Raw genomic sequence first — 14,055 nt, 5'->3', positions numbered from 1 at the left:
ACTCTTTCAGGGCACAGCCCGAGTTTCTCCCTCGCACTTAGCACGGACGGTAATTCAGCAGTTGTTTTCAATTAGGCTTCAAGTTGGTTCCAATTTTTATACGTTACATCCAGTTCCAAAGGGGAAGGTGGCCAGTATCATCAGCTAACCCCTGAACAAAAGTAGTTCCAAGCTTTCATTCACACGCGTGCCAGTGCGGAACAGGAGAGTTTATCATTAGGGAAAAAGTAAGTTTAATGTTCCTTGCAGTATGCTGGAACTTTCTATGCGTCATCTCAAGTAACACCAGCCCCAGGTTGTGGGTACTCGTGTTTTTCACAGTTGGGTCAGGCTCATGGAGGTCAAGTAACTTGCCCATGTAACACCAACACCCTCAGAAGTGATCCGGGCAGCATCGCAGCCAGCGAGCGCAGTCTCCGAGGCCGACACCCAGCCGGGGCATCTGGAAGCCTCAAAGGTCCTGGGATTTCGTCCAGACGCCCGCTAATGTGGATCGGAGCGGTGGGTTTAAGCACGGAAGAGCATCTGTAAAAAAAAAAAAAAAAGAGGGCCCGGGTCACGCAGCCCAGGACCCGCAAGCTAACACCTAACCTCGGGGACCCAGGACCCGCGGCGGAGCAGAGGGGCTCGGAAGTGACGTCGCACGCGGAAGTTGTGGCGGCGGCGGCGGCGCCTGCGCGCTGGGGCAGGTGTCCGGCGCTGTCGGAGGAAGGCTGTGCGAGCGAGGCTTGCGGGCGAGCGGACTCGGCGTCGGGCCGAGAACCTTGAGGAAGTAAGTCTTCTAGGAACCTGGCGGCGCTCGCGGGTGCTGGCGACGCGGCGTCTGGGGCGGCCGCCGCGCTCCGTTAGGCTCGCTGCCCACTTGCCCAGTCAGCCCGTGATGCCGTAGGGGGACAGCGACCCGGTCTTCTGGAGGCCGGTGCCTGGCGGGTGGTAGACGCCGCGGGCGGGCAGGGAAGGAAGGGCTGGTGACATCCCGGGTGTCAGCATCCAGCCTCCGAATGCACCGCGACTTGCTTGCCCACTCCCGGCCCTGTGATGCGGGTGCAGAAGAAAGTCAGGACGCCTTTGTTTTTTTAAAGTTAGTGAAATTTACAAACGGGTACTAGTCTCTTGGTGGAAAGGGTAAGGCGCTTATCTGGCTTCCTGCGGCTACCTTCACTTTTCTGGGAAAGAACTTCCTGGGGTGCGATCCCAGGGAGGTTATTAATAATATGAATAATAAATAAGCCGCTGTAGTCGCACGGTGCTGGTAGCTGGTGTTATAAATTCTTTCTTTTCAGCGGTGTAAGCTTTCTTTTTCTTAAAGACTTCTTATGTTAGCCACCAACATTTGAAAGATGAATGAGAAATACACCTGCTGTGTGTAGACATAAGGGAGCGATTGTAGCAGTCGTCCCCGTCCCGTCCCCCCCCCCCCGCAAAAAAAAAAAAAAAACACGCGAAGATTAAAGTGTTTCCTTTGTTAAAAGCACTACTAGGTGTAATGAAGAGTGAGCATGCACCCCACGAAAAACAAGTACTGTAACCACCTTGTTTGGGCTATCAAATGGAATACAGCACAGATGACACATAGTGCTGTGTAATCAGATCTCGGCAAGAGTCGCCACCTACGTGCAGTCCCAGTGAGGTGACTGACTGTGCATGGGCTATCTTGAGAGGTCCCGAATTTCATCATTAGATTGGATAGAATGGAGTAGGAGACCAGGAATTTATGTTGCATGGTTGTGTTTTACAGAAGAAACTAGTAAGCATCTTTAGATTTTAAACCTAAGCTTTTCTTCAAGTCAGTTGAAAACTCCAAAAGTAAACATGCAAATACCTTTTTGTAGTTAAGTTTATGTTTTTCTACATTTAGACCTTCTTTTCCCTATTCCTGGACAGTGCTGGCATCCCACTCACCCCATTTTATATGCTGTTTCTGTGCCACTCTTAAATATGGTAAAAAAGACATTTAAAATTTGAGATCTCCTAGGGCAGTATTACTGTTTTCATATAGCCTTGGCCACTTCAACCATGTTCAGAGTCATATCTGCTAAACTGCATATCTAAGTGTTCATATGGCGTAGCTGCTATCCATAATGAATTGGATTCAAGTGGTAACCTAGATATGTGCATTGACATTTTTGAGGTTTTCAGTTTCGCAGAACCCTGCTACCTATGGACTCTGAATGGACTTCATATAAGGAAACCCCTGACGCATTAACGGACAAAACATGAGTCAATTTGTGTCGTGGCATTCAAATCCTAACACTTTGGGAGAGGTGAGTTGTTGGCTGTGTTTTATATTAGATGGTGTATTAGAGTAGCCCTGATTGAGCCAAAGAAACTTCAAGAAGGCAGGAAAACTTAGGCCTAAATCTCTGTTTTTAAAGCCAGGATCTTTCAAAGAGAGACATACTTTGTATGACACAGTGTGGCCGTTTCCCTGTCGAGGAGGTCAGGAATGAAAGAGAGGAAACCAGGTGTACTGTGGAATCTTCCTTTTTGGGAGATTCTCTTCCTTGTGCGGTTGCTATGTTAAAATAAGGGCTCAAATACTCACTCAATCATGTGGTATCCAAGCTTGTCTATGAAATCGTGCATGTCTCAAATCTATTGAGTGCCCTAGGCTTATGCAAGAGAAACCATCTCTTTTTCTCTTATCTTGCCTTTTTCAGCCTTATTTGTGTGATTTCTTTTCCTTTTTCTCCCCTTCCCATTTTTTTTTTTTTAAATTCTCTCAGTCTTCTATCTTTCTGTCCCAGGGGATATGGTAGGTTTCCTTTTCTTCTTCTCTTTTCTCTCTTGCTCTTAACTCGGTGATAATGTTTAGCATCTTCTAATCACTAAACACTTAATTTATAGGTATTTTCTTGTCTCTTCTGTAGATATACTGGTTTCTTGTTTGCACTTGCTTGCTTCTGTTAACAGGCGCTACTTGTAATAATTCATCTTTCACACAGAATTGTGTTTGCACACAAACATCCGCATATAATGATATATCACAATATTGTGGGAAATAGAAAATAATGACAATTAGAAATAGGCATCCTACGATGGAGGTTTGGTTAAACAAGTGCCTTCGCACATGTAACACTTTGCAGCTAATGTAATTAAATGATGAAGTGGAGCCAGAGATACATGTGTGGAAGAATCTGCCAAGGTCCACTGTTAACTGAGAAAAGCACTTGAGAATTGTGTGTGCAGCATGCTTTTATTTGTGGTTTAAGCAGCATATGTCTGCATGTATACACATACACATACACATGCACACTCACACAGACACGATTATGTATAAGGTTTCTTCAAACCTAAGCCAAGAGCCCGGGCTAAATGTGTAAAGTGGGAAGAAGGGTTAGGTGTTCCCTTTGTGCTTTCTTTGTACTTGGATTCCCCCCCCCCCCCCCCCCCCCCCCCCCCCCCCCCGGTGGGCATGTATTTTCAGAGCACCGTGAAGCACAGCAGTTCCTACACACAGGAGCCCATCCTTACCCGTGAAGACCGTCTTTACTGCAGCACTGCTAGGACTGGGTTTGAGAGTGCTCCACTTCTTTTTCAGAGCTGCAGGGAGGGTGTGGTGACATCGTGTGGGTTTTAAACGTTCACATCAGATTGTTGCTATTAACACGAATTCACGCTGCGGAATCCAACACTCATGAACGGTGCATGGCACGTCTCTGACTTGCCCAAGTGAAATGGCTGCTGTTACCTTGGCTTGCAGGGTGGGTTTCTGTTCCTTTGCCTGGGTTCTTTCAGGGGCTCAGTGTCACTGGATGGGGTGGGGTTTGTTTCATTTGGGTGCTCTGCACCCCTGTGGTACTAAGGACCAAACCCATGCCCCTGCCCTGTTTGGGCTTGTCCTCTACCCGGCCCTGGGACTCTGTGCTCTTTAAGCAAATCTTACAGTTACTGTCTCGCTTTGCTTTTTCTTAAATTTTAAAAATTCACTTTATGTTTATAGGTGTTTTATCTGCGTGCCACATGTGTGCCTGGTGCCTGTGGAGGCCAGCAGAGGGGTCGGATCCCCTGGGACTAGAGTTACAGACATTGCAAGCCACCATGTGGGTGCTGGGAATTGAACCTGGGTCCTTGAGAAGAGCAGCTAGTGCTCCTAACCCCTGAGCCACTTCCCCAGCTGCTCCACTTTCTCCATGATGTTTAGAACTGCTTCAAGACATTTCAGAGAATGACTTGTTCTCTCTCAGTAAAACCTGCAAGCTGGAAAGAAAATTCAGAGAACCGTGTGTGGGTGGTCTTACTCTGTGTACTTTGAACTGGCTAATTTACCTTGGATTCAGCAAGTATGTCTGGTGACTTTTATTTCTTCAGATTCTTTGCTTTTCAAACTTTTATTGTGGGACATTTAGAATAATAGCATTCAGTGCATTACAATAGGACTGGGGGAATTTTCCAAGGATGTAAAAGTGTAGTCTTTATTTTATTAATGAAACAGTTTGAGAGTAGGTTGTACAGCTACCTAAGTGTGTGACACCACTGATTGTGTGTCTTCTTAACAAATCCAGTGGCAGTCATCAGATCCAGGTCTAGGTCATGATTAATGGAGTAGAACAGGTTTTAATTTGTTAGGTATTTCAGGTTTTTGTTTATTTGTGGCGCAGAGGAAAAAAATTGGGGATTGTAGGTCTGAGCATATGCTTGTATTATTGAGGCACACACCCAGCTATGGCTGGGATTTTATTTATATAAAATTAATTCAAGTTTTCCTCTGTTCTTAGCCTCCTGAATAGCTGTGTCTATAGCACTATTTGTTTTTGCTTTGTATTGTTTTGATTTATTTACTTTTATGTATATGGGTGTTTATTTTTTCCTGCATGTATGTGTACCATGTGCACAAATTGCCTGCAGAGGCCAGAAGAGGGCAGCAGATCTATTGAGACTGTAGTTACAAATGGTTGTGAGCTACCATGTGGGTGCTGGGAATCGAACCTAGGTCCTCTGGAAGAGCAGCCTGTGTTCCTAAGGACTGAGCCATCTATCCAGCCTCAGAGCTGTTTTGTACTGTTATTAGCATAGCATTTTGTATTTTGCATGCAGTTGTCTCTGTTAAATGATACTTTTTTTCCCTTAAGATCTTTGGGGTTAACCACTATCTTCTCGATCATACTTTCGTTTCCTGTTGGTAATAAATAACAGAAGCAGCTTAAAGGAGAAAGGGTTTAGCTCACAGGCTCCGGTTGTGGTCTGTTACAGTGGAGAAACAGCTGGAAGAAGAGAGCAATGGATACATGCATCACAGAGCTCAGCTTGCTCGCCCCACTTCATACATTCCCTGCTTAGGGCATAGCGCCTCCCGGAGTGGGCGGCTCTTCCCACTTCAGGTAAATATAGTCTAGGCAATCCCTCACCGACGTGCCTGATTTTCACTGTGTCAGCAGACAACACCAGCCCTCACAGTCACAAAGGGACACTCACAAGCAGGATATCTGGAGTAGTAGTCTGGCTTTGCTGAAGGGAGAACCAAGAATACTATTGGATTAAATCCAGTGGTAGATTGCTTCTCTGAGTCAAGATGCTCAATGCTGCAGATTACATATAGAAATAAGGGAGATGAACATGAACACAAATGTTTCCTGAAGAGAACATAGAATTGGTAAAGATACATTAGTTTATGTATTTAGTCTCTCTCTATCTCTCTCCCTCTCCCTCTCTCTCTCTCTCTCTCTCTCTCTCTCTCTCTCTCTCTCTCTCTCTCTCTCACACACACACACACACACACACACACACACACACACACACTCGCTTGCCCGCCCCCCACCCCTCTCTCCCTTCTAGAAAGCCAGAATTCCAAATAGGAAGTTATTAACTCAGCCATTTCTGGGCCTTGGGCCTGTGCTGGCCTAATTCATGATTTTGAGAGCAGCTTGAAGACGTTTAGAAGTTTAAGGATTATTTCAAAGGTTCAAGTGACAGGAAGGTAGACAAATCCTGAGACTAGAAGCCTTAAGCCAGTGTTTCTCAACCTGTGGGTTGTGACCCATTGGTAAACCTTTATTTCCAAAAAATATTTACATTAGGATTTCTAACTAGCAAAATTACAGTTAAGAAGTGGCCATGAAAATAATGTTACGGTTGGGGGTCACCACATGAGGAACTGTATAAAAGGGTCGCAGATTTAGGAAGGTTGAGAACCACTGCTTCAAGCTTTAACAGATTATTGACTGGGTTGGGGATGTGGCTCAGTGAGTAAACAGTTATAGTTGAGGGTTTTTGAAGAGTCTGTTTTGTGGTATTGGAAAAGGAAAAGAAAAAAGCTCAATTTAATGCTTTTCCATATCAATTAAAGTAAGCTCATACATCTTTCCTACCATTTCAGTGCATATGACCACAATTAAGGAGATAGACCTTGGTAACCTATAAAATACAAGTATACAAACTGATTTAATTGGTAGACATGGTTTAAAGCTTAAGAGAACCTTTTAATTTTTTTTTTAATGGCTTTGCTTATATAGAAAGGGATGCCCTGGTGTGGTAGCATAGGGGGACCAGACTGTTTTCTGTTTGGCTGTTTGGTTTTTTCCATAACATAAAAGATCTCGGAAGAGCTGCGGGAACTAGGGAGTACGTTTGTTTTCCATCCACTTTGAGTCCAGAATTAATTCTGAATGGCAGAAGACGCAGGACCAGTCGGTGGTGGGATGGACTATGCTTGAGAAGCAGTGAACTCCAGGTGCTCTGGACAGCCGGAGTGAGTCTGAATGCCAGGAATGTGGTGGTGGAGGGGGGTTGCATTGTAAGGGAGAGGGTACACCAGATTATTTTGAAGGTCCTTTTCAAATCCTAAAAGTTCTTACTATGGCATAGTAAACTGATTTATTACAGATGCATCCTATTCCTAAGTTTAATTAATAATATCTAATTGTGTGTGTGTGTGTGGTTGATGTCAGGATGTGTTCCTCAATCGCTTCTCACCTTATTTTTTCAGACAGGATCTCTCACTGAACCTGGAGCTCACAGTCTGGACTAGGCTGGCTGGCCAGTAAGCCCCCAGGACCCTCCTTTCCCCACTTGGTGCTGACTAGGGTTACAGATTCCATGTCACATTCGACTTTTATATGAGCTCAGGGTCCTTCATGTTTCTTATGTTACTATAGACAAGAGCCAAAGAAAGGGCACTTTCCAGAAAGTATTATGTTCTGTGGTCACAAGCCTCTGTTAGAAGAGAAGCATGAACTTGGTGTGGACGTTTTGACTGGGTCTTTTGTTGTAGCCTATTAAAAATTTGAATCAATAATGGGAAAGTGAGAGTTGACTATTAAAAATATATAAGGTTAGAGAAGTATATGCTCAGCATGTGCAAAGCTCTGGGTCTAGTCTGCTGCGTGTGTGTGTGTGTGTGTGTGTGTGTGTGTAGGGGGGATATAAGTTATTGTGGGGGGCGTGTAGGGTGTTGTGTAGGGTATTGTGTATGAGGGGTAGGGTATTGTATGTGTGTGAGGGGTAGGGTATTGTGTATGTGTGTGGGGTAGGATATTGTGTGTTTGTGTGTGGGGGGTAGGGTATTTTGTGTGTGTGGGGTAGGGTATTGTGGGGGGTAAGTATTATGTGTGGGGATAGGGTATTGTGGGGGGGTAGGGTATTGTGTGTGTATGGGGGAGTGTAGGGCATTGTATGTGTGTGTGGGTAGGGTATTTATTGTGTGTGTGTGTGGGTGTAGGGTATTTTGTGCTTGGGGGTGTAGGGTATTGAGTGTGTGTGAGGGTGTAGGGTATTGTATGTTTGTTGGGGGGTAGGTATTGTGTGGAGGGGGAATGTAGAATATTTGGGGGGTAGGATATTGTGTGTGGGAGGGTAGGGTATTGTGTGTGTGGGAGTAGGGTATTGTGTGTGTGTGGAGGGGTGTAGGGTATTGTATGTTTTGGGGGAAGGTAGGGTATTGTGTGTATATTAGACATTAGACTCTGAGAAACTGTGGTCTTGAGAAGGAACCCTAAAAGTTACTGGCTCTTGTCCACCACTGCCTCTTACCACTGCCTAACTGGAGAAGTCCGATGTCTCTCTGAGTCTTCATTTCATTGACCAACAGTTGTTTAAGGGAAAGAATGTAGAGCAGTGTGTCTCACATAGAAAAAGTCAACATTGTTTCCATTTTTATATGTAGAAATGTATGCAGCTGGTAATTAAGTAAAATATATTTTTCCTTGTGTATTTCCTGCATAGTTTTCAATTATAATTTCAGTATAATTTTAGTTCTAGTGCCTTTCTGAACACTTTAATTCCTTGAAAATTCATCATTTAATTTATCTTCATACTTGAAAGAAATTAATAGTTAATATCAATGACATTTGGTTTAATTGAAGTATTTTGTGTTTCTTTTTTTTTGTTTGTTTGTTTTTTTTTTTCTTTTTTTTCTTTTTTTTCGAGACAGGGTTTCTCTGTGTAGTTTTTACGCCTTTCCTGGAACTCGCTTTGGAGACCAGGCTGGCCTCGAACTCACAGAGATCCGCCTGCCTCTGCCTCCCAAGTGCTGGGATTAAAGGCGTGCGCCACCACCGCCCGGCATATTTTGTGTTTCTTACAAAAGAGAAAGCCATGTAGCCTGTTTTATTTTGACACTTTTGGAACACTTAATGATTGGTTCAACTTTGACTTAGTAGAAAAATTATGCTAAATGTTTTACTTTTAGAATTTTATTTGATTGTATTTATTTTGATTGATTGACTGTGTGTGTCTGTGTCAAGTGTGTGTGGAGGCCAGAGGATAACCTTCTGTTTGTTCCTCATGTACCATCCATCTTTATTGTTTGATACACAGTCTCTCTTTGGTCTGAAGCTGGCCAGTGGCCACTAGACTAGGCTAGCTGGCCGGTGAGCCCCAGGGTCCGCCGGCTTCCACCTCGTCAGCGCTGAGCTACAAACCCACAGCAAGGTGTCAGCACTGAGCTACAAACCCACACCAAGGTGTCAGCGCTGAGCTACAAACCCACACCAAGGTGTCTGTTTCTCCCCGGACTCAGCTGCTCACTCTTGCAGAGCACTTGACTGCCTGAGCTGAGCACTGTGTTACTCTCATCTTCCTGGACTCGGGAGTCTGGTGATCTGTCTCTAAAGGAGAAATGCCAGTTTTCCTCTTTCCTGAGTAACTGAATTCATCTTTAGGTTAATGATTTAAGATGAATCTCACTGTAATCAGCTTGTTCAGTTGTTTCCCATGAAAACAGACGTTTGCTCCTTTGAGACACCATTGGTTAGCAGTAGATGGCTGTTACAGTACTCCTGGACAGTCGGGGGTACTTTCTTCCAGAGGTTATGTGTCCAGTTCATGGGTGAGGAAATATTTATTTTAGTGTGTGGTATATGTGTGCTGAGGTACTCAACTTAGTGCACGTGTGCACGTGTGTGTGTGTGTGTGTGTGCGCGCGCACGTTTTTCTGTGAGTGTTGGGTATCCGAACTCAGGTCCCCATGATTATACACCAGGCATTTCACCTACAGAACCGTCTCTGTACTCGTTTCTTTCTTTCTTTAGTGCACTGAAATCTTTTACTCACTGTCTTGGAATTGCTTGTTAAAATTTAACAGAAGGCTGTTCAAAGTATCGATTTCCTCCTTATACAAATGACATAAGTGTATATAATCCTGGTGATGTAAATATTTGTCAAGAAATATGAAATGTGGACACTAGCTACTTGTTTCCTAGTCACGACCAAGCTTCTTGGACGGCTGGAGACAGAACAGATTGCATAGACTCTGAGAACTGAGCCTGTTAGAGGTCGGCAGCTGTGATGTAAAGGCTTGTGACTGTCTGTGATTGACTTTGGGTTGTTCCTCGGCCCCTCCCCTAAACCAGAAACTCACATTGATCTTTACAAACTTGCATGTAGAAAATATAGAAAATAGCTATAAATTGGATATCTTGGCTCTCCCTGATCTATATCTTCAGCCCTGGTGAATCTAATCTGCCATTAGCCTTTTGTCTTTTCTGTTTTCTAAATGTCTCTAAAGTACCTCTTTCAGGTCTAACCCTGCATCCTTATCCTGTTACCATGTTTGCCTACACTTCTGTGAAATATCTTGGTTGGTTTTCTATATTTACTCTTCCTTCCTCTAATCTAATTACATTTAGAGTAATCTTTAAAAAATGTAGTTGTAATTTTTTTGGTCTCCTGATTTAAATTCTTGATGTTTCATTGCCTTTAGAATTCAGCCCCAAATGTTGATTCCATTAAGAAACAGCTACACTGATCTTCCAGTTCCCCTGTACCATTCTTTCTTTCTTTGTGTCTCTGGTGGTTTGCATGAGAAGTGTCCCCCATGGCTTCAGGTATTTGGACCCTCGGTACCGGGTGGTAGCACTGTTTAGGAAGTGCAGTCTAGCTGGAGGAAGCATGTCACTGGGGGCAGTTTGCTCTCTGTTTTGTACAGTGGTGGAGATGTGAGCTTTTCTTCCCTGCCTCCTGCTGCCATGCCCCTCCACTGTGGTGACTCTTACCTGTTTGGAAACTAAGCCCAAATCAGCTCTTTGTTTTGTAAGTGGCTTTGAGTCATGGTGTTTTGTCACAGCAGCAGGAAAGTAACTAATACAGTGTCCTAATACTAGGTATTGAATTCATATTGCCAGTCTCTCTCCAAATACTATTTCTTAGAGAAGCCTTCTCTCCCCTATCATTATTTACTCAGTTTTTCTCACACGCCGTATCAGTTGCTCACTCACCCATGTGTTAATCATACCCACCCCAGCAGGCTGGCCTTGAAGCCAAACCCTGGCATGCAGGTGTTTTGTTTACTTCTGTGTGCCCAGTGCTGGGGATGCCTAGCAGGTCATAGAGATGTAAGTAAGCTTTTGTTAGCCAGTTCTCCCGCATCTCCTAGTTGTCATCAGGTGTAATCCTAGTTGATTACAGTAACTTCTTCTAGCTTATTTAACTTCCTCTGCTCAGAACCCTGAGCAACATTCCTTCCACATATAAATCTAAAACCTTCTAATAGTCTTTCGGGGCCTTACCTGATTGGCCACTGCTATCCTTTCATTTTTGTAGTTCATTTGTGACAGAATGCTTATGATGGCAAGTGTTAATCGTCATCTTGATGGGATCTAGGATCTCTAGGACACCAGCCGCTGGCACACCTGTCAGGGATTAGCTTGTGTAGGTTACTGGAGGCAGGAGGACCCACCCTGTGGGCAGCTCCATTCCCTGGGCTTGCGTTCCAGACTTCATGAAAAGAGAGAAGCAGACAGAGCACCAGCATTCATCGCCCTGCCCTTCCTGACTGGACACAGTGACGAGCTGCTTCAAGCTCCCGAAGCCTTGCCTACCTTAGCACAGTGGACTGCACTCGGGAACTGTGAGCTGAAATAAATCCCTCCTTCCTTAGGTTGCTTTTATTCATCACAGCAACAGGGATAGTCACTAAAAAGGTTGATACCAAGAAGTGGGGCCTTTGACAAGATAAACTTGAACACGTTGCTCATAGGCCTTTGAAACTAGTTTGTAGGAAGAATGTGGAAGAATTTAGAACTTTGGGCAAGAAAAGCCCTTTGAATATTGTAAGCATAACTTAATGGGATTATGCTGGGGACTTGGTAGACAGGAATGAAAAGAGAAATGTAGACAGTGGAGTCGTGTGATTTCAGAGGAGAACAAGAATTCAATCATGAACTGGGCTGGGGCTATTCCTGTGACCTTTTGGCCAGAAATCTGGCTTCATTGTGCCCACATCCTGGGAACTTGAGTCAAGTAGAATTTAAAGGGAGTAGACTCATTTGTTTGACAGAGAAAATTTTCAAAACAGGCTAGCAATCAGGCGGGTGCTGGGAAAGCAGTTGAAATTGTTAAAGAGATCATCACTGAAGAGAAAACTGTACTGCACTTGACAATAGGAAAGGTAGCAAGGGCAAAATCCTACCCATCCGATTCTCCATTTTGTGAGGATACGAACTCAGTCAAAGGAAGAAAGCCTGAACTGAATGGGTTCTTGATTCCTTGGAAGCAGTTGCCTGCAAGAGTTTCTTAGGGTCAGCATAGAGAAACAGATAGAGCTGTGGTCCAGGGAGCCAGGCTATGTCTTGAGCTAGCAGAACTTGGCATTGTTGTCCACCTGATCCTAGTTTTGAAACTAATGAAAGATGCAAGATTGAGGGGGTTGTGGATTTTTGTCCCACAATTTAAGAGAGCAGCTGAGGCCAAGCAGTGTGTGGCAAGGTCAGAGTCTCCACGAGGGGCCTGAGAGGCCACCGTATGAAGCTGTGAATGTGTAGTCTAAGTTGTAATGTTGATGTCAGAACCGTGGGACATCTGCCAAGGAAAGCTGCATCCAAGGTGAAGCTGGCCCAGAGAAGTTGTGGGTGCCTAGGGACGCATGCCTGGAGGGATGGGGCTACCGAATCCCTTCGGAGCCCGGAAGATCCCATCATAAGCCGAAGATGCTTCCACGACATGGTGCTGCAGGGTTGTTTTTTCCTCTGTTGGGTTTTAGTCTTGCTTTGCTGTGATAATTCCTGTTGTGCCTCTGCTCCTCCCTTTGGGAGTAGCAATGTTTACTCGTGCCATTTTGTGTTGGAAGTTTGTAACTTGTTTTTTATTTTCTAGGAACTCACAGTTAAGAGGTTGCCCAAATCTCAAATAAGACTTTGGATTTTTGAACAGTGTTGGAATCATTAAACACTATGGGGACTTTTGAAGTTGTAGTGAACATATTTCTGCATTATAAGATGGCAAAGAGGGCCAGCAGGAAAACTCAGAAAGTATCGCTTTACCTTTTGACCTGCTTGATCTCCAAGACCAACTTGTGGAAGGAGAGAATCGACTCCTGGAACTTGTCCTCTGACCTCTGTGTGTGTGTCGTGGAGCACGCATACACACATACCACACACACACACACACACACACCACACACACACACACACACACACACACACACACAAATAAGCAAATATAAAAAAATCTTTGAACAGATGGTCATGAAATTCTGGAAAGAAGGGATGAAAGGTCTATGGCTTCAAATTGATGTGTCTGGGTGTCAAGTTGACAAAGGATGGAGTTGTGGTTGGTGTTGATATCATCTTGATGGGATCTAGGATCTCTAGGACACCAGCCGCTGGCACACCTGTCAGGAATTAGCTTGTGTAGGTTACTGGAGGCAGGAGGACCCACCCTGTGGGCGGCTCCATTCCCTGGGCTTGCGTTCCAGACTTCATGAAAAGAGAGAAGCAGGCAGCACCAGCATTCATCGCCCTGCCCTTCCTGACTGGACACAGTGACGAGCTGCTTCAAGCTCCCGAAGCCTTGCCTACCTTAGCACAGTGGACTGCACTCGGGAACTGTGAGCTGAAATAAATCCCTCCTTCCTTAGGTGGCTTTTATGGGGTATTCATCACAGCCACAGGGCTAGTCACTAGGTAGCTGGCCCAGGCATTTTCCCTAGAAATGCCAGAGCTCTCTTTGGAAGCGTGAGGGCCTCTGTTTTCGAGATTCCTTCCATGTGAAGCACTCTTATCTTAGATCCCTGCGTGCATTAATCACTCATCTTCTTCATGTCCTTCGTGTCTTTCAGCGGGGCTTTTTCTAGCCATCTTATTTTAATATCACAGCATTACTCTTCCCTGTCTCTGCTGTGTTATCCATGCATTCATCCCAGATTGACCTCTCTTCACTAGTATTTTCCCCAGGACTGTGGACGGTAACACCAAAGAGACAGTCAGAACATGTTTGTTACATGGGTGGATTTAACCTGTACTAACAGGTATGTATGTAAGTCAATGAGATCTGTGACCCAAACTGAGCTTGTATTTAAAAATTACTTTGAGGAATGAGTTAAATTTATAGTCTGCTTTGTTTTAAATGATAATTGAAGTAACTATAGTACAGTGTTGAGAAGACATATGCAGAGAACAAAACAAAGAGAATGTAATAGAATTTTAAACTAGGTAATGTTCATATGCAGAGGGTCCTACACAGTGGCAAAAGGCAGGTTGTACCTTTGAGCATTGAGCGTTATTTTGCTCAGATATGACTACTGGAATCATTAACTGTGTTCTGTGGGACAGGTCACAGGTATTTGCATCCAGAACCCTGAAAACCTATTTACCGAGAAGGATGCTTAAAATTCCTCTTCTA

At 44.4% G+C, this 14,055-nt stretch overlaps 1 protein-coding gene across 1 annotated transcript in view; it reads left to right on the top strand.

The window, feature by feature from the left end:
* Window positions 1-636: 636 nt before the first annotated feature.
* The window catches only part of Map3k13 (mitogen-activated protein kinase kinase kinase 13), a 194,283-nt gene continuing 180,864 nt past the window's right edge, over window positions 637-14,055 (top strand). The window contains exons 1-2 of the mRNA XM_016006265.3: window positions 637-772; window positions 2,140-2,264. The gene's annotated coding sequence lies outside the window, so the exon portion shown is untranslated. The remainder of the gene's footprint in view (window positions 773-2,139; window positions 2,265-14,055) is intronic.

The sequence above is a fragment of the Peromyscus maniculatus genome, chromosome 12 (genome assembly GCF_049852395.1).
Source record: "Peromyscus maniculatus bairdii isolate BWxNUB_F1_BW_parent chromosome 12, HU_Pman_BW_mat_3.1, whole genome shotgun sequence".
NCBI classification, from domain to species: domain Eukaryota; kingdom Metazoa; phylum Chordata; class Mammalia; order Rodentia; family Cricetidae; genus Peromyscus; species Peromyscus maniculatus.
The sequence above is the reverse complement of the archived record's forward strand: the minus strand, read 5'-3'. Positions and strand labels throughout refer to the sequence as shown.